The sequence below is a fragment of the Miniopterus natalensis genome, chromosome 16, assembly GCF_054644295.1.
Source record: "Miniopterus natalensis isolate mMinNat1 chromosome 16, mMinNat1.hap1, whole genome shotgun sequence".
Taxonomy (NCBI): Eukaryota; Metazoa; Chordata; class Mammalia; order Chiroptera; family Miniopteridae; genus Miniopterus; species Miniopterus natalensis.
In genome coordinates, this window is record NC_142096.1 from 25,742,007 (window position 1) to 25,769,184 (window position 27,178).

General features: G+C 42.0%; 1 protein-coding gene across 6 annotated transcripts in view; it reads left to right on the forward strand.

Annotated features, from left to right (window-relative positions):
* The first annotated feature begins 257 nt into the window (after positions 1 to 257).
* SULF1 (sulfatase 1) overlaps positions 258 to 27,178 on the forward strand; it is a 136,758-nt gene continuing 109,837 nt past the window's right edge. For 3 of the 6 annotated variants that reach the window (XM_087825430.1, XM_087825425.1, XM_087825429.1), the window contains exon 1: positions 11,196 to 11,302. The gene's annotated coding sequence lies outside the window, so the exon portion shown is untranslated. Of the gene's footprint in view, positions 553 to 11,195; positions 11,303 to 14,293; positions 14,614 to 27,178 lie in introns of those variants that run through there. The other 3 variants (XM_087825426.1, XM_087825427.1, XM_087825428.1) reach the window with 3 other exon arrangements.

Here is a 27,178-nt window from a genome sequence, read left to right on the forward strand (position 1 = left end):
GGCGGGGAGGGAGGGCTCGCAGAGAAGATTGCCCTCACTGGGTCGGCAGGAAAAGATTTTTAGGGTTTCTGTGCATCCCAGGGAGGGTCCCAAACGTCCCCGGGGAGCCCAGGGAGTTGTGAAAAGTACCGCACAACTGGCCACCAGGAGAATCCGTTCCCTCCACCTTCTCCCTGGCACCTCCCACTTCTCTTTTTATAGCAGCCCTTTCTCCGAGCGAATCTCAGGTTACTTGGCCGGGAGTTCTCAGACCTCCAGTCGCAGCCCTGCCCTCAGCCCCGGCCGGGAGAGGCACCAGCCCCAGCAATTGGATTGGGCAGCCCGTCTTGACACACCGCGGCGCTGAGTGCTCCAGGACGTGTTCCACCAGATGGTTGGGGTTAGTGTGTGTCATCACGTTCGAGTGGGGATTAGGAGCAGGAAGGCTGCCTCGCTGGAGCTGTGTGGTCTCCTGCAAGGGAGAGTTGCAGGCATCAGGACGACTTTGCTCGTGGAACAGGAGGAGGCATTCATTTTCTGCAGCCCCAAGAAAAGCAGGGGGGTTTTTTCCAGGTAAAGTCAAAGAATGCCTCTCTCTCTTTCTCTCTCTCTCTCTCTCTCTCTCTCTCTGAATGGAATGCTAGCACAGCGCACTTGTCAAAGCCAGTTGTTACTATCTTCTCAATGCTGCTATTGTACGGCTGACAGATAACAGGGGACGGCGCTTGTGCTTGGCTGTCTTTGCAGAACTAACACTCCTGCCTCGCTCTCGAAGGTGTAGCTAAGAAAATGCCTCTTGGAGCCGTGTTTGTGCCCTTTAACATCCTCGTTGCAGGCTCAAAACGGGAGTTCTACATTGTTCCTAAAGGATGGATGAGGCCAAGAGAGCCTTTATTTTAGCGTTGCAAAATAAAAATTCACTTTCAAACTGTTGCATTTTACTACTCCATTTATAAAGCTTCTTGTCAGGGACTGTTCCTGAGTGGCTGACAGAGATGAAATGCTTTCTTAACCGATCTTTGCAATGTTGATTATGTCTGATTTATGACAGCCCAAAGTGTTTTCAAACCTTTTTGGAGATGGGGCTCTGAAGTTTGAGAACTCCTTAAGAGCGGCGACGGCCCTCTGAGCAGCTGATAGCGTAGCTTTAAAACAAAAATGCTTGGAGCTAGAAGAGAAACAGCAGAGGAGGAAGTGGGAACATGCTCTTTAACTTAGCCCTCAGCAGCTGCAGGGGAGCAGTGGGCGGTAATTCATTTGCAGATCTGTTTGTGAAAGTTTTACAAGTCATTGCAAACTGCCGCAGCATCTCCGTAATGGATCATTAAAGTCACTACATTTATGGGTTTTAAATGGCCTATCTGAAGTGTTAATTAAATGTAAATAGATTTTCTGGCTTGGTTATAAACAAATGTGTTTTTTTTAAAAAAAGGTCTTAATTATAAATTAGTCATTGGAAATGAATGGTCATCAGTGCCTGAGCCACAGAAAATGAGTTGTCATCGTGTCTGTGAGGAGCCAGTAACCGACTCCCTCTGCCCAGAGCACCCACCAAAATTAAATCGAACTGAATACAACAGTGGGGTTTCTATACTATGCTCAGTGTGTGGTATAAAGAAGGCCTTTGGCATGGATGCCCTGTGTTTACAGGGATCAAAAAATAAAATTTCCAGTTTTTAAACGTTTGATCAAGCTAGGGGAGTCGGTGAGCTACTCCTTTTGCTCCCTAACAGACTTGCCTTCCTCATCAATATTCATGTACCTGTGGTGCTCAGGACTCTGGCTCCCACCGGACTTGCACATTTGGTGGAGAAACCCAACACTATTCTCACTCACTGCAGGTGAAGAGACTCAATGAATAATACTGTCTATAAGCTATTCTGAAATAGGAGCTGGTTAATAGGTTGTATAACAGGATTTATGGCTCGTGCTTTGTGATTTTTATATTCATCTGAAGAAAGGTGCCCGTAAAATTATGTTTCAAGTTGCATTATACATACTTTTTACAACCAGGCAGTCGATGTGTTGAATTCCCTTTTTAAAAAGTTATGATTCGAACACTATTTTAGTGGAGTGTTCACTCGTGATTCAGAATGTTCTCTGGTTATGGTCTCAGCAGTTCAATGAGAAAACAGTTTCATAAATAACCAGGCAAATACTATGACTGAGCATTATCGGATTCCCAATATTACAAAACCAAAATAGGACTCAGTTCATAAGCTGAAATCTTTTAGAATTCCAGTCATTCCATTTTGGCTTTACAATGGAACTGGGGTTTTAAAAAATAAAGGCAGAAAGGCAAATGACTGGCCCACGTTGTAGCAGGGTTAGGACTACACGCAGCATGTGGCGGGGCTAGTGCTGACTAGTGATGTCATTTTTATCATCGCAGAAATATTTCAGGAGAAAAAGTTCCTCCTCACAGATGGGCTTCTCCGTGAGGTGTGGCATGATGGCATCTAACAAAGGCAAGTCGCTGTTAGCCACAGGAGCCCCACAAGCATATGTTGCTAATGTTGCAGACTGACCACCAGGCCACCTGCCCCGGATTCTGACAATATGGGAGAACCTCCAATCCCCACCCCAGGCCCAAGTCAGTTACATGCTGGACTAGGCGAGATGGAAACAAGCAAGGAAGTGCTAAGGAACAATCAATTCACACCTTGAGAAGGCTAAGTTGTGTGTGAGTGCCCCTAATGTGAAGTCACTGAGCAACACTTACAGGGACTGCTTGAAAGACAGTGCCCACAGGGCAATCCCAGTGTCTTGTCACATTCTGAATCGACCGTTCCAGATGGTACACATTCAGAGACATATTTATGGTGACTTCTGCATACCTTGGTTTGACATTTGGTTTCTTCCTGACAGCACTTGGGCTGGTAACACACATGAATTTCCCATCAATACTCCAACAGCTGTAAAAGTGTTTGAGCACCGGGGATCTCTGGCTCAGGGAGTGAAGAACAACTGGGGTGCAGATCTCAGCCTACACTATCAATGCGTCCAGCTATTGTGGCGAGCAATAAGGGGACACATCCTCAAGGTGAAATGTGATCTGAAAGCCAGATTCATTAAGTTACACAATCCATGTTTATGGTGGAATGGAAAACTAGGATACATTAATCCAGGTAGTCATGGAACTCAAGGTAAACTATGAGTAGGGGCCTTCGTCAAAGAACTAAAAGGCTTCTACTAAGTTTCTTTCTAAGGAAATTTATGTGATTTCAGGAACATTGTTGTAGATTTCTCCATTGTAATAGGAGAGATAGTGGCAAATGTGACACTGCATTTTTTCTTGAGTATACCTATATATCTATGAGAATGGATAGGAGCTTGGCTCTTTCGTGTTTTAGATAAAATGCTTTATTTTTTAAAGATCCGTGAAACGAATTTCTGAGACTGAGTATTGAGCTTTCCCCAGCCACTGCCATGTGGATGGAGCCAACCAGTGGGTCAGGTCAGACATCTGGTCCTTTTTCCCCTGTGCAATATTTTTGTGTGGAGAGCACAGAGCAAACTTAAGGGGATTAAAATTTTTAAGAAGCTGATTTTAAATGGATTCTTATTTTTATTATAATGATTGACTTTGAGAGAAAAAAAAGAGGCTCATATATGAAATTAAGATTTGGGTCATAAGGTAAACTTACCTACTTTAGGTTAGATCCATGGGGGGAAGTGGTATTTAAAAGAAGATATATTTTGGAAAAAGCTGGTCCTCATAGGTTTTCTATTTAAAATATTTTCAGTTCTATCTCAATATGCTGGGAACGAGAATTAGCCTGGTAGCTTTTTTTTCCCCCTTCTCACCCCCATAGCTAATCTGTCATCAAATTCTGTGAGTCTTCCTTTCAAACACCTCCCACATCTGGCCCACAGCTACCGCTCCAGTGCAATAAGCATATCACATGTGGCTCATTACAACAGCCTCCTAACTGGTCCACTGCCTCCGTTTCCCTCTTCGGTCCGCCATGGCAGACTGAACTTCTCAAAACACTTCTTCCATCAAAGCATTTCCCAGCTGAGAAGTCCCTCATGGACCTCAGTACCCACAGGATGAAGTATAAATTTCTCAGTCTGATGGCCTGGCCCCAACTTTTTGACCGGATCTCCCACCAAATTCCTATAGCAACAGCAATCCCCCCTTCCTGGTCTCTTCTCTAACACTTAGCCACTCTAGTTTTCTATCTGGTTGTCTGCAAAATAAGAATTTACCCTCATGTACATGGTTCTTTCAAATTCTCATCACTTCTACATACACATCCTTCAAAGTTTCAGCTTTAGTTCCACCTCCTCCAAGAAGCCTTCCCTGACTACTACATCTCCTGATGATGTTTTCCTTACCTTGAAGCTGACCATTAGTTATTTATGGGTTCCACTTAGTACAATCGCCTTGTTTTTTGTCCTACTTTCTACTTTGCCTCTTTATCCCTTGACTCCTCAGGTAGAGTGAAGACTCCTAAAACATGGACTGGCCTAGTCCACATTTGTGCCCCACAGGAGACACTCATAAATGTGTGTTGACAAGCTCACAGGGACATTCAAACAGCCCAGGCACTTTTCCCTCTGGTTCCACCTATGAGAGGAAAGAAAACAAATGATGAAACTTGGTTATATTTTGGAGCAGCTTTGGAAAAATGCCACTTAAGCAGAATGTAAAATTATTGCCCCAGATTAAGTTTGTGTACTATATGAAAAATCCTTATCTATTTCAGTTTTCTCTAACTATGGTAGAAATTATATCTATTAGTTGCCCTTCCATGTTATATAATTTCAAATTTGATTTTGGAAGCAGGAAAGTAGTCTTTGGGTTGAGACAGACTGGTGTTCTAATCCAGGGACCGCCTCTCACTAACTGTGTGGCTGTGGACCGGTGACTTAACCACTCAGCTCCCTGGTCTGTAAAGTGGAGACAGGAATACATTCCTTGGGGATGTTATGCAGAAAACGCACTAAGCACCTGGCTTAGCGCCTGTGCAATAAATGGAAGAGAAAGGTTGGTAGTGCACACAGAGCTAGAGACCTAGGTTGCATGAATGTGTTCACCTCAGTTATGTCAATCATTAATTCTATCTATTTATGGTGGGTCTTTAGCCATTTCTTCTGCTACCAAAGGCAGGGGGGTGGGGAAGAGAGAGATCAAGAGAGTGAAAAAAGGAGAGAGAAGGAGAGAGAGAGAGAGGGAGGGGGCTGCTTTGGGCAGTTAGGGATTTGGAGGAACTGAGTTAATGGATCTGTAGGGACAATGGTGACAGTTGAATACACTTTGCTGGGAGGAGCAGAGTCCTGGGTCCCGCATGAAAGGATTATAAAGAGCAGGCGCTGGGCTGCGGTGCTGGGGAAACAAAGGACTGAGCTGTGGACCCCAATGGGGAGCGGGATTCGCCAAAGGGTCATGTGCTCCTCTTCCTTCCTCCCGGCTCACTATTTAGAAAGAAATAATAACTTGGCAAAACATTGTGGAGAGTCAGGTCAAGCTTCCAGAAGTAATTGGTAAAGCAAGATATCATTTAGACAAAACAAGGGGCTTGAACCTTTGCGGTCCTTCACCTCCAAACCGAATTTAACAAAGAGCTGAAAGCAATCAGCTTGAGCCGGTCTGTTCCCAAACTCGGCACCCACCATCAAACATGCTTTCAATTCGTGGCCTTTCCCCACAAGGGCAGCTGGCTGAGAAATCACCTCACAAAGCCTGAATGCACCGAGCAAATAGGTCCTTGGACACTGGTCATTCAATTTCAGATTTCAGGATCTTGGGGTAGATCAAAGGATATTCTTTCTGATCCTGATCATCTGGTCTGCACCTGCCCCAGGCCTGGGACAGGAAAGAAACTGAACTCCACAAGGATGAAGGGCAAGGCTTTCCGAAGATCCCTCCCTCTCCCCAGCAAACGTGTCTATAAACCTTTCAAAACCAAGCACTGAGAGTTATGTTGCTTGTCTCCTCTTCAGCGGTAGCATCTAAACCAGCCCTCTTTGTCCTCAAAATATGTGATCCAGGAACTACTATACAATAACGCGTTAAAAGTTTGTTAATTAAAAAAATGTGGCTCTCCTCTTTGCCTTCAAAGGTATATCTTTTTCTAATCTGAGTTTTTCAACTATTCAGCCACAGATGGCAGGAAGCTATTTCTACATTTTCTAAAATGTGAATCGAAGAGACCAGGACATGTCACTGTTTAACAGTAGTGGGGGAGGTGAGGGTGATATTAAATTGCAACGATGAATAAATGAGCAGTCACATCATGTTCCTGGGTAAGAAATCTTCATTGGAAAAGGTAGACTCTCCCAAAATTAGTCTACGCAGTTCATGTAATAGTAATTAAATTCTCACACAAGGCTAGTGACTGGCGGGGGGAGCAGAGTTTGGGAACCAGAAGAGCCCAGATGGCTCTGGTTGAAAGTAAAATAAAGATGTTGAGTTTCATCTGGATAATAAACCCATGAGCAAGCCTAGACACTTTTGCAAGAGAAGGGAGCCATGGTAACAAGGGGGCTTGTTTTATCACATATCCAAGCATGTTACAACACTATGATTATTGAATTTTCTGTTACTAAGCAATTGACTCCGATGTAGAGTTTCCTCTGCCTTTGTGTATTTTTGCTTTCATTGTGTCCCCTTCAGTTTCACCTCCAGCATTTGTTGGCATTGTCCACATCTTCAGTTCAGCTACAAACTGCTGTTGCTAGATAATAGTTATATTGCTGCAATTAACTGAAACCCCGAACCAGCAGCTTATTACTTTGTGTTGTGGTTTTTCCCAGCTGCAAATAAGGCTACTAATAACTATATGCAACTTGTCCACGTCATAAAACACAGAAAAGGCCTGAAACAGGCGTGTCTGAAGAGCTCAGGAAAATCCTTCTGAATCCATTCCCTTGATGAAAGATGCCCAAAATATACCAATGTGAGCATCGTCCCATTTTTCTGAGCAATAACAGAATATTCCTAATAACCAAAACAGATATCTGAATTATAGAGAGTTTTGTTTACTGTTCAATTTTGTGGTATGGCCATATAAGTCAGAGGCAACATCTGCTATATTAATTTAAAATAAAACTGGTTAGACCCTTATGAGATATCCCAGAGTCATGGTAAGAAATCATTAATTGCATGCCGAGTGTGCATCTATTGATAAGTTAATTTAGAAGTGTACACCTGTGGATTTATCTTCAAACTCGTATCACTAATGGGGCTTAACACCAAAATCACCTTTCTGTAATATAACATGTCCTCTGAATAGACTTCCTGCCAGTTTAAAGCCTCCCCCTTAACCCTCACCTGCCAATAATCAATCTTCCCCTAAATAGAATGGCCTAGTAAACAGATGTGCTTGGCGTTGCGTCCAGAAATTCGGAAAACTTCAGCTTTTAACTTTCATGTAAAAGAAATGCATCCCAGAAAAGAGAGGCCCCTACAAATCATGTTCCTTTTTTCCTCTTGAGAGCTTCATGCTGCTAGAAGAAAGGAAAGTGTTCTGCATACAGCAGATGAAGAAAAGCACAGGATGCGTAATATTTTTTATTTGAGACACCTAGAGGCTTCACATGTGTTATCGCCTTCCTTTTCATATGTGACATCTATATTTAGTTAAAGAGACTTGGGGGAATATACTCTATCAAACAGCTTAAATTACTTTTTAGCAGTTGAGTTGATGCCCTAAGGAATAATGTGCCTTCTAAATAGAATCAGGGCCAAAAGGGACAAGCTTAAGAAAACTCCATCAATGTGTTAATGCATTTATCCCACATGGATTCGAGCACTTCCTGTGTAGGTATTTCTGTCCTAGTGCAGAGAGTAATACAAAATAGTACAGGACACCCTGTTGGCTCTGAAGGTGTATCTAGTTTAGCTGTGAGGGGAAGACATGAACACAGGACAATTCTTAGTAATTATGAAAAGAATTTTGTGGTTAAATATCTATTATTAGTACTCATTAAACAAAAGGGATGCCAACAGAGCCCCCTATTGGAGAAGCTGGAACCTGAGCTGGGCAACACCTTGCTTAATGAACCAGAGCAGTGGTTCATCTCCACCTATAAACTGCATGGGGACAATTTATTTATCATCTTTTTCACTGTTTCCTTCTCTATACGATGGTTATCACAAAAAGCTGCCCTAAAGGTAAATAAGGTAATAAAAATAAGATGCTTAGCACAGAGCATAGACCACAGTCAACGCTCAAATAGCTGTATTTTTTCCCACGTGAAAAGAATGGCTTGGGCTAGGGCTTGGAGTTAACCGAATATGGCATTTTTTGAGACCCGGTATTTTTTAATCAGAGGCTTGGCAGAGATGCGGTTTGGGAACACAATGGAGGGAGGCACTGGGCAAAGAGAAGGGCACGGAGAGCAGGAGGGTTGGGAGAAAGGAGCGACGGAGGACAAGGGAGAGGGAGAAGGAGCATGGGCCTCCTGTTATCCGTGAGCCGAGGGATCCCTTTCCCCCCTGGTGCTGGGGGCGGAGTTCTTCCCATGTCTCCAGACAGGGAATTTTCTGAGACTTGCACGGGAGAAGGAGTGATTTTTATTTGCGGGGAATTACATCTTTGCGTTTCTAAAGCCCCATTTCCCTCACTCCAGTCCTGGAAGAAGTGTAGCTGGGGATTTTGTAGAGCTAAAAGCAAAGCCAGTGTCCAGGGATTCTGCTCCATGTTGCAAGCAAGTCCAGTTCACCATCAGGCTAACTGCAGTCCTTTAGTCCATTGTATGTGGGGTGCACGTGGCTGTGGGCCTTGAGGGCGAATGCAGGGGAGCCAAGAGAGCTTGCCCCCTGCAACAGGAGCCCCAAGAAAACCAAGAGAGAGCCCAAGAGCAGCCAAAGAGCATGAGAGAGAGAGTGCCTTTGTTCAGGGAATTAAGTATCCCAATTTCACAACCCAGCAGTGATCACACCCACTCTGGCCAATGACCCATTCCCAGGTGTGACTGACAGGAATCACCTTTCCAAAGTCACCCCAGCTTTACTGGGCATGAGTCCATATCCCCTCCATTGGACCCCTAAGGAGTGTAAAGGTGCAGGTTCTGGGCAAAGCTGTCCAAATGACATACCCACAATATTTGGCCTTCCCTTTGTTCTTTTCTTGTTATCAATAACTAGGCTACTAAACGGTATCACTCTGGCACCTCTACTTTGTGTCATTTCCTACTTTATGTATGTCCTGTCATAGCTAAGTTAGGTCAGATTCTAGAGTGTTCTGAAACAGTGGGTGCCTTAGGAGGTTTAAGCACTAGCATTTTCAGGAACAGAGAGAGGTAGACATAGACATAGACGTAGACATAGGCATTGACATAGACATAGACACAATTGGGAGGGCATCAAAAAAATTTTAAAGCTAAAAAAAAAGTTGCCTAATCTCATTGATGACACTGAGAATGAGGAAAGGATGGATGTAAGAAATATAATGAAGAAATAAAAAAAAATATCAACAACTTGGTGATGGGTCAAATAGAGGAAAAAGGAAGACAAGTGACATATGGACATTGAAGTATCGAACCCAGGAAACAGGAATGGTGACAACGCCTAAGGAAAATGGGTGCAGAATTTCATTTTACAACACCATAAATTTCCAAAGTGACAGTAATCTTTATGGAACAGATGTTTATATGTTATCTGTAAATTAATAGCTATGCTTGGGATAAATTTATAATACAAATATGGTAAACATATGTATATATAAATGTTTAATAATATAATTTAAGCAGGTAAAATCTAATTTTCTGATCACCAATGGACATTAGAATACACAACTGTGATTTTTTAATGACATATTCCTCCTTAGATTTAAAAAAAAAAAAAGATCTTTTCTCAGATTAAGAAAATGGCTGACTAAATAATTCTAGTGTTTTTAAACTTTGGGGAAGCAATGAATTTTCAAGTCAGAACAGCAAAGTACTTCCACTAAATACCTATCATTCTCTTCTTTCAACTAAGAAAATGTTGGTGGTAGAGAGGGACATATAATTTAAAGAGAGTCTAGGGGCAAGAAGAGATGAAATATTTAAGTTGCTTCTGCTCATAACCCTTCAGCTTATAAGAAGTTGGCATCCATTTGCAGGATATATGAATAACTTATTTTACAAATGATACAGGCACTCCCTTCTTCACGCACCACAGAAATCATTTCTAATTTTGAGGGTTGAACAAGCTTTCCCTACACCCCTGCTTTTCTTTCTGTTCCCTCTTGCTTGGCCCTAGTCTTTTACTTCTTTCAGCCACACTTCATTTTAAGATCCTCTTCAATATGGGAAAGCCATTTTTTACTCCTCTCATTATACAATTTTATTAGAAGTCAAAGATTGTATTTGACATTTCAAACTCTTGCACTAGATGTTGGGGGGCAGCATGATTGAAAGAATATACTGCTTGACTCAGCAAGATTTAGAATTCAAATGTAGTCTTACTTCTAAGAGTCTGTGGGAATAGCATTGACCTGTGGAGACTTGACTATTTTGGTTCCTCAAAAGAGACTTGGGTTCTGTTCAAGTTCTTAATGAAGACTCTGGCCTGATTTGTTTTACTCAACTGAGTTTTCTGAACCATGCTCCCTGGTTCCTATGGGAGAGATGCCAGCCTAAGTATCATTACCTGAAATCTATTTCTCATTCAGGGTTGCCACCCATGAGGGTCTAATTGGCGTGTGCCAGTTTATATTTGGAAGCTATTAATGGCTAATGACTAAATTGGTAATTCTTGGAACATTCAGTTCAAGAAACCAAGGGGGAAAGATATACACAAGTTAGAGCAAAGAACATCGTTTGCAGCAAGCACAAAAGTTGGGCTTAGTGCTGAGTTTAGTATTAGGTCAGATCTCTTCATCTGGTACCTACTTAGGTCAAACAGCCTAATGTGCTCGAGTGGAGATTAGGATGTGGACCATGAGCTGATATTCCTAAACTGCTTAATTTCAGACTGTCTAAATTTAGATTTAAATTCTGGATTCTACTCATACATGGCCAACCGTCTAGACCCATCTCATAGGTACTTCTTGAATTGGAGAAGCGTGGTCCTTGTAAGAAAAGAAAAATAAATAAGTAGAGAGGAAGAGGCGGAAAAAGATTACTGATGCAGTCAAAACATGTTCTTTCAGAGAGTCACTCTTTTGACACAAGCATAGGGATAAAAAAGAAAAAAACAGAGAAAATGAACTATATGCTTCATGTATAGTAATTCTTATTCTCTAGCTATTTTGCTCCAAAAACAGCAATCCATTGATGTGCCATTCTGGTCCACCCCCACAGTTGTCTCAGAGGTGGAACTGGAGGTGTTCCTGTCACTACCCCTTCGGAAGCTTAGGACACCCACTGGACACCTCATTGGCTTCAGGTAAATCATATTTCATGCTGGACAAACTGTAAATTAAAATGTTACTAGCAGTGAATGAAAATTTGCTGAATAATGGGAGTCATGTTATAGTTAGGGAAAAGACGCAGGGTGGCACAGTGGAAAAAACGTTGGAAACCTGGGATCTAGAACTTGGTTACCATTAAGAGTGTGATATTGAGCAGATCAGTTCACCTTTAGGGAATATGGCCCCCACCAGCCTCTCTGCCTTTGTTTTGCCGCTCCCTCCATCTAGATTCTCTTCCACTTGGGAACTCTGTTCTTTCCTTAAGACAAGCCTAGAGAAATACGGCATCCCTTCGAGACTAAGAAGCATGGTGGGGGGAGGGGAAGGACTTGAATCCAATTCTGCATCACTCATGCTTCTAAACTGAGCTTTATACTTTATCTCTTTCTCACATACCACTGTTAAACTCACCTTCCCTTAGCATTGCCGCCTCCTGTCATTCTACTGCTCTAAAATAGCTGTCTCCCAATTGCCTGCAGCACCCAGTCTAAATAAAATACTAGCATTTAAGAACCTGAGTAATCTCTTCCACTATAACCACCCCGCCTCCCCTCTGCACTTTCTGTCTGTGCTTGACTAAGCTGGTCCAGCATCTCCTGACTTGACATCACTCGCTTACACTACTAAGCATTTGCTCACACTGATTTCTAAAAGGGCTGGGCTGCCCTCCCATCATGGTTCTGAATGTCCAAATCTCATTACCTCCATGGAACTTTGTTTTCCTAACAATTCCAACCATCACTAATTTCCTTCTCATAGGTGCTCTCCCACCACTTAAAATCATGTTATATAATTTTAGCTCTTAACTAGGTACAATTTTGCATATATTGCCATTCTTCATAGATTTTTAAAGGCCACTGGGATAGAAAGTTGCATTTTAGTCATTGAGAAATTTTAGGAAACCAATCAGCAACTAATCCACTGCTCACCAGGCACTTCTTTTGACAATGTAGAAGGCACTATCTCATACACTGGTTCTCTGGCTTAAATTTTTTTTTTCTTCCATCTTCTATCCACATTGCTCTCTGGGGCTGAATTTGAGCCAGCTGGATTCAAACAGATTCAGACAGACAATAAGCCCACTAGAATTCCCACTTGCCTTGATTAGATGTGAAATGCTATAGCTGGGTGTCACTCACATGCCAGCCACTCAGGATCCTATGTTATCAATTCATTTCTCTTGAGAGGAGATTGTGACAATCGTGTTTTTAAGGACCTATAAAATTATGGCTAAACCAGGATTTCAGATATAGTGCCAGATTATAGACCTGTCCTACCTGAAAGAATATATTCACTGCATAGTAAACATTAAATGCCATTAAATGCCATTAAAGTTTATTTTGGCTAAGACTCACATCCTCATTTGTAGGACAATTAGCCAATGGGATGAGAGGCTTTAACTTACCCAGAAGAAAAGGAAATTATCACACATCCTGCCAAAGCTACTGGATCTTATTTCATAGTTTTCTTAAATAATTTAGAATTAGGGACGATTTTTCAGAAAAGGCATATAAGATACCATAGAAACACATAATGTTAGAGGCCTACCCAAGAGATCATGTAAGTAAAATCCCTTTTTTTTACATCTCAGAAAACTGAGGCCTGGGAGGAGGTCGTTCAGAGACCTGCCTAAAATCACAAAACTCATTCTCACCAGGGAGAGTTCTACAAGCTAGACTTTATAAAAAAATAATAACAATAAGTGCAAATCAGTGAAATTCTTCCAGGACTAAAGGGAGTTCAGGTGTCACTTGTACTTAGGACCTAACAAGTATGAACTCAGCTCTCTTTGTGACTGTGGACCCTCTTGCTGAGTGCTAGGATGAATAATTAGGTACTATAGTGAATTCTTGGGATTGAAACAAATACCAGAAAAAAGCATTTATTGTTCACATAGGTTTCTTGCAGAAAATCCATCCTAGCACAAATACCTATGTTGCTATGGATGGTCTGAAAGTATGTAGCTTTATGACAGAGCGCCTTCTTTATAAGGCACTTTTTTTTTAACCCATGCCAAAAGAATGCTACCCAGATTTTGATGACAATATTAACTATTATTCATACGACACTTCTGCACACCAGAAAACTATATCTTAAGTGAGGAGCCTGAGTCTAAAGAGCTAGTGAGTGGAGTCATCAGTGTTACAACTCATATCTTATAACTCCAACTTCCCTGCCCCATACTTCAAGTGATTCAAAATACATCACATCTTCCCAATATTAGGGAAACCTCTTCTGTTAGAGCAGCTCAGCTGTTTCTCAGTAATATCACCTCATTGAGAAACACTTGAAATACTTTCTCAAGGACTGGAATTTTCCAAAGAGAAGTACAAGAGTAATATTCTTTGTAGCTTAATAAATTACATGAGTGTATATGTCATTATGTATCTATATAATGTATGTTTAAAACAGATTTATTTGTCAAGGAAGTAAAATCAATCATTATTGGATTATAAATATATTTCATGGCCATTAATTTACATTTTTCATTTTGCACCATAAAAAATAACAAATTTAATATTTCAAAATAAAAGATTAATTTAGACTACTTAAATGTGGTTTTGACTCTTTGAAGAACAGTTTTATTTTTAAAACATGCCCTAGATTTCCTTTGTTGCTGTTGTTGTAAGTATCTAAATGAAGCCATTATGATGGTCAGAGCAATGAAAGAAATATGTCACAGGGAAAACAGGAGTTTTCATCCATGTTTTAAAGTTATTGGTCATGTTTCAATCCACTGGAGAGTATGATTGCCAATCTGGTTAGAATTAGAACAAAATCAGGCCTAACAGTATCACATCTTCTGATGAAAGAGAAGGATTCTGTTGAGAATGTGAAGCTAATGTGGCAGAATTATTATCTGTTTGTCGTGTAGCTAAACTTATTTCAGTGAACGCTGAAAAAGGAGATTCCGTGAATAATTATGTCTTTGGTTCATAAGAACACTTTGTTCATATTATTTTCAGTTAAGCCTCTGCACTGAATACTTCGCAACACACGCTCTCCTGTTTCCTATTTGCATCTCGGTTGTGGTCTGTAATGAAAATAAAGCAGGACACTTTCACTACTCAAAGAGAGGATCAGAAGAAACAAAGCTGAGCTCTTACTAAATCTTCACAGCGCTATTGTTCTGCCACGGAGTAGCAACTGCCCTTCGGTTTCTATAACCTTTTCTCCAACACGCTCACAATCTCCACCCAAAACACCATGTGAAGCAGCAAATTGTTAAAGTAAAAAACAGCACAAAAAAGATGCAAATCCTGGCAGGAGAAGCATAACCCAAAAGGTATGACACAGAGTCCGAGAGCATCTTCCTTGTCTTTCTCACTCATAGGGACTCTTGAGTAGCTCTAATCTTGTTAGGACAAAGGACTTTCTTAGTTTGCAATGCACAGGACAATGGACTTTCTTAGCTTGCAATCTACTGCAGTAACTTGTAAGTCCTCTGAAGTTTTACATAATTAGATTTTTCCTAATTTATGGGCCTGACATCCTTTAATTTTATATAACAATCTATACTTTCCAAAGGCTAAGAAATGGAGACATTCTTAGGTAACACACACTGAAAAATATTTAGGGATATAAGACCATAAGGAATCTGAGTAAGTGCTATGCAGATGTTATTTTCTATTATTCTTGCAACCTTTCTATAGGTTAGCTCAACTCTCCAAACCTCAGGGATATTTTGTTAAATGAATGAATGATATTTGGATTTCCCTATTTAAAGGTTTTTAAATTCTGCAATTCACAGAATCCTTTCTGGGAACATAGTTTGTATGGGAAAGCATATATATGAAAAAGCAGGTACCACCTCTTATTTGCATCATCCCTAGCCCTTGACACGCATTAAGCATTCAATAAACGTTTCTTAAATGAATGAATGATGTTTGGATTTCCCTATTTAAAGGTTTTACAGAGGCCATGATCTGAATACTTAAACACAAGCACCTAAAAATCAAGTAGGTTCAGTTTGCCAACCTTCAGTTTTACAGCAAATCAGTTTCAAAGCCAGAAAAAATAATAATAATAAAATTTTTCACCAGTTTTTAATTTTTTTTTAATTTTTAAGCCATCCCCTGGAAAATTGAACTACTCTGTTGGTAATCTGTCTTGATAACTTCTTTGAGATTATAGTCTCTCACCTACATGATAAATTTGATACTCAGTCTCACCACTGGTTGGGCTTCATGATTTTTCCCTTTGCTATAACCAGTCTGGATACAAAGAGGTGAGCACAGCTGGCTTCCTAAGGTGCCCTCGCAGGTGCCAGCTGCACAATGACCCAGGAAGGGGCCAGTCCGGGAAGACGCAAGGTCAAGATCAGTGGCAGGATACATGGGATACCCTTTTCCACCTCTTCCAACCCAGGCTTCCAGCCATCCCTTCTGTGGTTTCTTCCCTCTCCAAAGTTTCCGATAATGTTCATTGGTCTACATTTTCCAAACCAGCATGGTTAGGTGAGCTGAGAGGACCACGCTCGCCACCTCCCTCCTCGGTGAGTAGCGCGGCCGGGCCCTGCCCCGAGCATTGCAGCAGAGCAGACACCTGAAGTGCCCAGCTTAACCTTCCTGCACAGTGAGGGGACTGCGGGGTGACACCTGCACTCACGGAAGCCAGTCGCACATCAGTCTCAGGTTACTCAGCTTGGCACCGCTTTAAAGCATTAAAGCGATGCCTTTCAGGGGCTGCCCCTTATCGCCCTCCCGCTGTCCATCACCCTTGCCTCAGGCTCGGGCTCTTAGCCTCTGGTTCTTCTTACTAATGCACCTGCCAGCCTCAGACAGGGCTACTTGCAAATTCTGCAGAACGAGCCTTTTTCCTGTCTGGGTCTCAGCACATCTCGCAGGGGCTCAGACAGGACAACCTCTGCAGTCAGCTGTGTCCAGGGCCCTGTCCCCACACCTCTCGTTTTCTCTTCATTTTCTCTGCCCAGCCTGCACTCCTGCCCATGGCCCAGCTCCCCCTCTCTGGCTTCTTTGTTTTTTTCATTGGCAATTTATTCTTCTACCTGCTCACAAAAAGACTGAAGGGGACGAACCGGATTTAGCACATACCAAATTTCTTGGATGATATTTCCTCTGCTCGTTTTTTCTATGTCTCTCTACCACACTCTTTCCTAATGAAAGCTTTCTTAGGGTTTCTAACACCAACCCTAATTCTAATTTACCTGATTCCCTGAATAATTGTCTGTCCCAGGGCTGATGTCACAACAATATTCAGGTTATTGCTAATGATTACCAATCACCATCTCCTTAAAAAGATCTCTATTAGTTTTCTCTTATGTCACTTAACATTTATATTTAAACACAGAAAGAAACCTAGACAATTGTTGCCAGGGTCACCCTTTGGCTAATGCTCACTGAAAAAAAGAACATATTTTTTACTCACTAGGTGCAAATAATCTTGAACTAGAGCTTAGGATGTGAACACCCCAAAAGACATTCAGGAAAAGAAGGAGATCCTGACTGTCACTGAGCACCTACCACATGCTAGACACTGCTGTTCACTTTCGAACTGTGTTACTCCTGTTCTAGTCATGCTAGTTATAAGTAAAGGGACTAGGTTAAAAACAATCACACACCGGTGGAGCTAGGATTTGAACCCAACTCACTTTGTCTCCGAAAACCAATGTCGTCTCTCAAAAGAAAGTTCTGTGTAAAAGCTAAACAGTAAAACCCAGTCATTAATTACATGGAGGCAGTTTACATTTTCCTGTAATTCACACCTTTTTTCCTCCAGACTAATTAATTTCCAAAGCTGGTAAAGTGCTCTTCTCACAAATTACTAGGCTTTGGGGTGAAGAGCTAAATGAAGGTTGGCTATGAAGCTGGCATGTAGGAGAAGACTGAGACTCCAATAAAAACGTGTTAACTGGTGTACAACACGGTGCCTATTAAGCCAGAAGAACTGCCCCAGAACAGACTGGACTATACATTGCTCGTGAGGGGCTGGAACTACGTGCTCGTGTCTCTTAGATTTGTCCCCAGGGCTCAGGCCCAAGCCAACCCTGAGAGGGTTAAAGAACCCTGTGGAAACACTATTTGTTATCAAGAATCTAGGGCATCACAATGAACGAGCTGCGCAGTGTTTTCCGAGAGGCTTTATTACTATTGCTCCAAGTAAGCAAGACATAACGCACGCTTACTTAATGTGTTTTCCATCGATTTACACGTCCTTGCTTCTTAAATCACTTCCAGAAATTCTTAGGAAACGTGAAAGGAATTCACCAAGCAAATGTGTTATCTTTTCCTCCAACAGAATGTCAGCTCACTTCTTGAAAGATCCTTTCCCAAATTCTTCTTTGGTTCAAACTGATTTTAGCAAACTTGACTATCCACACCATAATTAGGAAGCCAATTTATTCAGTTAATTTGCATCAGTCTAAATAATTTTTCCTGACAGATGACTTCCGTCCCGAGCACCAAGTACTTTTAAATCCTAGTTAGGTGATTGCTAAGGATAAATGATTTCACATTTCTCATAAAGATGCCAGTCATTAAGAATATTAACACGAATTCCTTCCCCGTGAGTAGAAACGAGCTGTCATTTCAGCAATGTTGCTGTGTCAGCCTTTCTATTGTCGAACACAACAAATGATGAGAAAATCAATTTACTCTTTAGAATTAGTCAAGTGAGGAATCCTTTGAAGTGGAGTGCAGGGTTTTGCTTGGGTCCTACAGTCACATAAAAGTAAGTACTGCCTGTATGTTGGTGAAATGTTTTGAAATTTAATAAGAACTATTTGCAGCCATAGACCTTCCCAACAGAATCTATCTCTGAAAAAGAATTCCCCACTCCTAAAATAGACGTTTGATGAGCAACAGATGTGGTTCAAACGAATCCTTGTTCCACAGAACTGAGAATATATTTTGATCCGTATGAGGCCCAGTCCAGAAAAGAGGGGAAGTGACTATGGCATGAGCTTGGTGTTGAGGTTGGTTGTGGAGCTTGAATATAGTTATTTACTCCATAAAGCTTCTCTCATAAGGCAGAATGCAAATGAGCTTGTAATTCATAGTTTCTAGAGGTTGGAGGATGCCATACGTGCTGCTTATGAACAAATTTACAGTGTTTCCTAGTCTAAGGATGTGTGCAGAAAAGCAGTTCAATGGGTAGCCACAACCTTCCCAGTGATATATGTCCTGGCAGTGATTTGCAAGTTCCACAACTTAGTTTCTCCACCCATTAAGGGAAGATTAGATTGCTGTTCAAGAATGACGAGCATTTAATATTTGGAAATGACTAAATAATGAAGTGCCTGGGCTCTATAGAAATGCTGAGGAGAAAAGAAGATTCATTTCAAACCAGGATCTAGTACAAACAGGACCTTCTTACTGTAAATCTCGAGAGTAGGAAAAGAAATTACGTCTAAAGCTTTGTTCCGAGGGCTGAGAATTTGAAAATATATCAGCATTAGGATGTTTCAATGGAAACAAAGATCTGTTTATTATAATCTCTTGTCTATGGAGATGAGGAGGATTCTTTCCGCTACCTTTAACTGAAAGAATGCGCTTAAGTAAAGATTTAAATGACAGGACTGGAAGGGTCAACTTTTTATTCCTTTGCCTTTAGGCAGGACTACAGTTAAGCCATCTCAGGACAGAGAACAATGCTTTGGTCCCCAAAATACCCAGGTGAGAATCATAAAAATTAAAAAGAGCAGATGGGAAAGCCCAAGGGCCTTGAAATTAATAAAAGTCAGTTCCAGCTGATAGAATTTCAGTTAAAATTCATTTCTATTTGCAAATAGCCTGACACTTAGCAAAATTCCAAAGGATGTGATATTTGGCACTAATTCTATGAAAATTCCATTCAGTATGAGTACTAATGTCTGGTCATTGTTTTGTTCACCTCCTGGCAATCTCGTTGGGAGAGAGGGAGACCTGCTCTTGGATTCTGAGGTAACCAAGCACAGGACATCCGACACTGGACACATGGGATAAACAGCAGCTTATTAGTCACCTTACTAACAGCCAAGGAAGAAAGTCACTCCATTCCATGTAGGGCCGCACAGAGGGTGAACTCAGGAGCAGTGAACAAGGAGCTATTGGGGGCAGGCTTTGTAGTAACATGACAGTGAGGGGTACTCGTTTTCAGGGGAGGGTGTGATTGGTTTATTTCAATGACTTTGGGTTGTCAGGGAAGCGAAACCTGTTTGGTTGAGGACCAGGTGGAGTGCAGCACATCCAGCTGTAGAGGAACCAGCCAGGTGGGGAGCCTTTTCCACTTGGGGGGGGGGTGTTATCAGGTAAAAGTAGGGGAAATCACAGGCATTTGGGATTCTGTGAAGCTCCAAGATGTCAAGGCAGCCCAGGAAATCTTAGGCCTCTCAAGCTTGTTGTTCATTCAACCTATATTGGCTTGTACAATGTTCATGTTCCTTGGCTATACCTGACGTCTAAGAGTAATGTCTTTGCACGCCTGTTGAGTCTCCTGTGAAGAGAGTCGCTTTTGACTGGACTAGTAAACATGGGGGCTCATACAGTTTTGTAGCAAGAATCCTCACAGGCCAAGGCTATGCAATTAGCTAGATGATTCATGCAGAAGTATCGTTTGCTACTGGCTTTGACATGAATGAAAGCAGGAAGAGAGACCTAAATCATCCAGACAAATTGCATATTTAACTCTTTGCTTGATTTTAATTTGTCATGAGGTGAATATTGACCAACTTCAGACTTATAGCCAAGGGCCAAAAGAAATGGTCTAGCTTGCCGAAATGAAGAATTTCCTGCCTCTCACTTTTCAAGAGGAATATTATCAGTAAACACAACCAGGTCAGACTATCTCTCACTCTCCCTGTGATTTAACAAGTGAGAAGAAACAACACAGAGAGGCCAGTAGTTCCAGGCAGACTCTGGACATCTGAAGTTAATGCTGGGCCTGTTATAAAATCTCAGGTAAGGCATTTAATCTCTCTAGGCCCCAAGTTCTCTATCTTTTTAATGAGGAAATTAAACTAGATCGAGAGTTTTAAAACACTTTTTAGTAGCAAAATCCTTATTTCAATCAAAATTTAAAATCACTCTATAAAACAGGTGGAAATGAAGCTTGTTTGAATCCAATAAATGGAGCTCAAGACTAATTGACCTGGCCTCCCCCCCCCCCCCCACTGGCTCCTTCCCTATCTGCTCCCTCACTCCAAGATTCCTGAAGCACTTCCTTGAAAGCCTAAGGCTCCTCGGAACCCAGTTTGAAAGCCAGCAGGTGAGATACTATCCAAGGTTCCTTCCAGCTTTCAGCAGAATGGAGATCTTAGACTGTGGAGTCAGACAGATTTGGGTTCAGATCCTAGTTGTCACTTCCTAAGCTCTATGACCAGTGTTCCCATTTGTAAAATGAAGATTAAAACCTCTCTATTGTGGGACAGTTGCTAGGTTAAGAATGTGCGTAAAGCATCTAGCTCTGGCAGTGCCTGCAACCCAGGGGGCCTCGGAAATGGCAGCTGTAATAAAGGTTATGAGTCTGACTTGAGCAGAACGAAGTGTGGAAAGATCCTATACTTGAACTACTAAATTGCAATGAGACCTCTGTCATTCCTGAAGCCCAAACCTCAAGAACTTGAGGCTAAAACTCCTCTTTAGAACCCGAATTGGTTTTTATTGTTCCAAATTAGTGGAGGCAAGAAAATTCTTCTAATTCGCTGCACATTCTGTATGCCCTGGAGAGTGTGTACTGTGTAGACACACCCCAAGTGTCTCTTAAATGACACCCTGGTAGATCCAACCACCACGGATGACATTTGAAGCACATTGCTTTCACCAAAGAATAGCAGGGGAAATGTCAGTAAGAACCTTTAATACAAAACCACAAGACATTCAGTACCTAATAGGTCACATTCACTATTTCACTCCATGTCATAAAACGATTCAGCAGAGGCCATTGTTCATTCGGGGAGCTGCTGCTGGGATAGCCTGCGTTCTTTCAGCAGTGGAGGATTCCCCCAGAAAATGCAACCCAGGAGTCTGATTACTGAAAACCACACCTTCGGGGAATTTTCCCGGCATTCTGTTAAGGAAGCAGCACTTTATAGGTCATCTAATGCTCAGTACAGTAAATGCCAGCATTCCTGTTACCCTCATGACCTTACATCCTAAAGGGAGCTGACTCAAAGTTTAGACACTCCTTGCTCTGTTTTATAAAGCTTTTTTTAAAAAAAAAACTTATGAGAATTTGTAAACCTACACAGAAGTGAAGGATATCACAGCCCCCATAAGCCTACTGCACAGTGTCAGCATCAATACTTCACCACTGCGTGGCGGCTTTCACCTGAGCCCATGGAGGTGACACAGGGCCCCTTTCACTCCAAGACTGATGGCCCAGGTGAGATCTGGCCGGCTGTCAGTTCAACTCAGCAAACACACACTAAGCTTTAGGCAGGCCCCTGTCCTAGCCCCTCAGGAGAACCACAGGTCCCCAAACCTGTGAAGCCAGACCACAGGTGAGGAATCAGAACAGAAAAGCAGAGTCGGCAGGGAGAATAGAGGAGCTGTCGGGGGAGGCTTTTGTGGGAAAGATGGGGCTTGAACTGAACTTTGAAGGAAGTGGGGGTGAAGAGATTCCAGGATGAGGGGAAGGATCTGAGGAAGGGCAAGAAGTCCACTGCAGGGCCATTTAGGAGACTGACTCCTACTTGAACGAGCTGCGGCAGGCGAGGCAGCGGGATATCAGTGTGGAGGCCCATGGAGGCCTTGAATGCCAGGACCGGGAAGCTCGCTCCTTGCCGGAGCAGTGCCAGGGCCAGGGCAGGATAATAATAATCTAAAGAAAACTGGAGGTCCAGGTTGAGGTGGGAAGGCGGCAGAGGTGACCCCAGCTCTGGGGTAAAGAACCCTCCTCCTGGGTTGTTGCTGCCGTCCAGGAAAGAGCGGAGCCGGATAGGGGATTAAAACAGAGGGTTGGCCTTGGCACAGGGAACTCCCTCCCAGCCGTCATTAAGAAAACAGGAGACCGGGAACCCGAGAGGCGGCAGCAGCACCTGGGCTGAGTAAGAACCGTCAGTGTTGACTAAGCACTTGGTGTCTGGAGCGCCGGCCTCTGCAAACACCGCGCCTTCCTCGCGCACCCCGTCCTGCCCAGGCAGCTTCTGTGCAGGGCGCCGGGGAAGGGGCCGGGTCTCGCGCCTGGAAACCCCCCGCCCCTCCCCCCCCACGCCCCTCCCCCCCCCCCCCCCCCCCGCCCTCCCCGCCGCCGGCGGCCAGCTGCGGCTCCCTGTTTGTTTGCGGAGGTTTGCATGCACAGATTGAGTTGCCTTTTTTTTCCAGTCGCTCCAGCAGTGTCCTGAAATTCACCCGCAGTGTAACTTCTGCCTCTGCTCCTCCTCTTCTTGGAACTGCCTTTTGTTTGGCAGCCTTGGGTCTAGGGGGGTGTGATGATAATAATCCTCGGGCTTATATAACTCTCTTCATCTTGCAAGCACTTGGCAGACAGTCCCTAATGAAACTTCTGGCCAGTGTCAGGCCTGGTGGCTGTAGCGGCAAATAGGAACCCCCAGGCTGAGGCTGGGGGGCCAGGAGGCAGGAGGGAGGGCGGCCGGGGTCAGAGGCCAGGCCTTCCTGGCTCCCGGGCCGGAGGTCAGGGGAGATAAGCGCAGGGACTGTCGCCTTCGGGAGGAAGGGGGCCCGCTGCCACCTTCTCTCCGCTGCTCTGCGGGCTGCCAGTGCCCAGAGCTTGTCCTCTAAAGAAGATTTTGAAGGCGGTTCATGTAAGTATGATGCTCTGCTTTTTCTTTAAAAAGGAAGGACAGAGGTTTTCCTTGCTGTCTAGTCTGTTTCATGTTACTTATTCACTAGAGTCGTTCCCCTCATTCATATTCTTAGATGATGGAAAGTGTGTTTTGGGCCAAAGTTCTCCACCCAGTTGGGTCCCTCCAAAAAATAATAGGAGAGGTATGAGGTTTCTGTGATAAATCACTTAACCAAATAGCACCCAGACGAAGCGCTGGTACTGGCCCCTTGCACAGAGCCCTGGCGGGCCGGACTGTTGTACACGCGCCTTATCCTAGAGAGGAGCCTTGGTTGTTCACCTGGCTGGTCAGGCAACGAGAAGCAATGCGGCGACTTTGATCTTCAGTCTCCCTGCTTTCATGCTCACAATTTCAGGCAAATATAACTGTTGGAAGTTTCTCTTCACACTATGAAATAGATGCCATCTTTCCTTGTAGGCTTGAAACTTGCACCGGCTTGTGTAAACTCTGTAATAAACGCTGTAACTCTAGCGGACCTGTAAATTGTTAAGTTTTTCAGTGCATAGCCTAAGGGTATAAATACTAAAGGAACGTGGACTGGCAAAACCCAAAGCTCTTATTAAACTATGTCCCTGCAAAAAGGCTGAATTAATGTATTTTTCTCAGGGATGATGCTCATGGCTTTGAGAAATTGTCTTTCAACAGAAGGGAAATTTAAAACCCTTGAATAATACTGAGAAAGGTATGATTTCTGCATACTTACAAAGTATGATTTGCTAATTGAGCAAGCCAAGAAAATAAAGTTCTGTTTTGGATAGCTTTACAATTTACCTTTATAAAGCCACGATTATAATTGGTGCACTATGAGATACAGAAAATTACTGTCTTTATTTCAGGTAGGTAATATAATTTAGTAATGATGCAGAAAAGCAAGACCTCTCACTTTTAGTAACATAAGTGCTATGATTAATTCACTGAGCTTGTCTTTCTCTTTAGATAAACAGATGCGCAAGCCACATATAATGTGCATATACGTGTGTATATATAAATATATATATATATATTTAATTATCCTGAACTCTTCCATTTGCTGAATCTATCTAATGCTCAGTATTTTACATGGTAGTATAATATCTAAAGTAGACCAAGTGGAAAGATTTCCTGTTAAGTTTCAGAATTCAGTAGAGCTATTTTTTAAAATTATTTATCCAATAAACATGGGAAACCTAATAAAATTATGTCTGTGTTTAAGAGTCTGTTTATATGACATTTCCACTTAGAAGTCTCTGGGGCTTCCAAGAAATTCTAAGGTATAATTAAAGTTGAAAATGAGACTGGATTCTAGTTGTTTTTACCCCTAAATTTAAAAGTGATCTGTCAACGCTAAATTCTATACTCTAGCTAATTTAATTACCAAGATCAGCCACATAATCTCAACGTTAGCCTTAAAGGCATATTTAGTCATAGTAGAAAGAACACAAACTCTGATGGGAACCGATCTGAGGCTTGTTTTGGCCATCACCTGGGTATGTGACCAGCAGCAAGATCTTTAAGATTTTCAGCTTCAGGTTTCACATCTATTAAATAAGATCAAGACTCTTAACCTCAAGGAGAGAACTGTTGAAAGGGAAAAAAGGAAGTAATATATGTAAAATATCTAGCACAGAGTCTGAAAATTACAGTGTTCCAGTCAGTTTTAGGGCTTTTCCATTAACTCTATTTTTTCATCTTTGATTCAGTTCCTTCACTTATTGAGCTTCTACTATGTACTACATGCTATGCCGAGCGCTAGTTACTCAGAGGTGAATAAAGTTAATATCCTACGCTGGAAGAGTTCATAGTCTGAGGAGACAGGAAATTTTCTTGCAGTATAATACCTGCAGAAATAGAGGTGAGTTTAAGACTAACTGAAGAATTGAGGCCTGAGTATCTCTCCTAGTGAAATTCAAGGGAACTTTCACAAAGATGATGTTGATTGTGCACCTTTTAAAAGATCAGCAGGGGTGTGAAAGGACATTCCAGATGGGAAGAGCTTTGGAGAGCAAGGTGTGAGAAAGCCTGGGAACAGGAACTGATTTCAATTGATGCTTGAGTATTAAATCTAGGGGGGCTGGAGATTTTGTCAGGGGCCCAATCTTGGGTGTTCTGGTGTTCATGCTGAGGTGTTTGGACCAATTACTCTAGTGAAACTCAAACTCATGTATGGATCAGCTCATGATTCACGAAAAGGTTGTTTTATAGGTTCACATCGATATCAAAAGCTTGGGCTGAAATGTAAGTCAACTACATCACTAAGACATTGTTTGGTTCAAGAGACCATGTTGTTTATTTGCTTTCTTGTTTGTAGCAGGCCCATCTTAGTAATGGAAGAGTTATAACACGAACTCCTTAACTCACCCAAGGCAGGCACTTTCAGGATCACTAATCATTGAGGAGACATGGGAGGACTTCCCCTGGGGCTGAGCAGGTGCAGAGTAGATATTACTGATGTTTTAGGAAGATTTGATATAGATCATGTAGTATCCAGTGTGGAGTGTGGGTTTGGAAAATGTGTGAGGGTGGCAATACTATAAGGTAGGAGACCAGTTAAAAGAGGATCGTAGGGTATGAGTGAGAAATGCTGAGATCCTGAGTAGGGTAGGTGGACAATAGGGAATAGATCCAGAGATATTTAGAAGGTAAAGCATTCTCGTAGGGACTGAATGAAGGGAATGAAGGAAAAGGAAACGTCTGTGATATTAGTTTGGGCTTGGGCAACTGGGTAGCTATAATGGAATCCCATAAAACAAGAGGAGGCACAAGTTTATAGGAGAAAATTGAGTTAGTTAGGTTAATGTTGAGATGTCACTAAGCGGTTAGATTGCAATTCTGAGTAAAAATCAAAAGTAGTTTTTTAAAAATTATAAAATTGCCATATATTTCTTGGAAATTTTAAAGAGAAACAAGGTCTGGGCACTCCCTATTATGCACAATGTCCCCAATAAATGTCAGTATCCAGGCTTGCTGGGCTATGAGCCTTCACCTTGTATCCCTGCTGTTGAATAGCTTATTTTCCCATTAACATTTCAACAGGAAGGCCAAGTCTAGGGCAGTCTTGTCAATGTCTACCCTCAAAAAAAGTAATTGTTACTTCCTCTGAGCCTTCAGAAATGAGCAGAGACTAGGAAAAAATCTGTGGGCTAGTAGAATATTTATTCATAAAGAACATATTCATAAAGAATGAATATTTATTCATCAAGACGCACTCCTTTTCTTAGTGGGGCTTTTTCACTTCCCTTGAATTGGGAGACCCACTCAGAGACCAGAGTAAAGGAGGTAATTTCTAAGCCTAAAGCATTGCTCAGCCTACAGCTGTTTCCTCCTTCATTGTGAGCAGGACTTTTTTCCCATATCTTATATGGGGCAAAATAGAAATGGAGGGGTAGGTAACATTTGCAAGTTTTTAAAAGATGATAAGTAGAAGTACTTGAACATTTAGAATGAATAGAAAACAATCTCATTAGCAGACAGGAAGCTGTGACTTTTTAAGTCTTTGAGGTCTGATTACTTGATAACCTTCATTTTCTTATAGCCTTACACTCAGTTCCACTCAGCACTTAATCTTCTATGGCAAAGCTTCTATCAGGTTTCCTGGATTTCAGAGTTCTTACCCCACCTAAACACTTCAGAGCAAATACCATTTATTACAAAAGGAACTTAGTCCCAGACTTCATGGCTAGTCTCGAAAAACCATGTAATATTCCTTTCTGATGGGTAAACTGTATCAACACACTTACAAAGATATTTAAGAACCTATGTCTACCTGTAAATATAAAGAGTTTCATCACTCATCAGAAAGATTGTATTTGGATAAAAAGGGAGGGAACAAAAAAATAGTATTTGCTTAAAATCTGAATTCCATCTGGCTTCTGATGGCTCACTTCAAAATTCCCCAAACTCCATTCATTATCTTCGGCTTTGAAAAGTGTTTCTGTTGTTGCTAAAATGTTTCTTCCATGAAACAACAAAAAATGAAAAGTTCCAAAAAAAGAAAAGTTCTCGTATATCTCAGTTATACGAGATAATCACCGAATATATACTTTAGAATAAGATGAACTTACATCGTGGGAAAGTTTATTGTTTAAAGTAGGAGCAAGATAGACTTGGGGAATTCCCATTAGCACAGTTG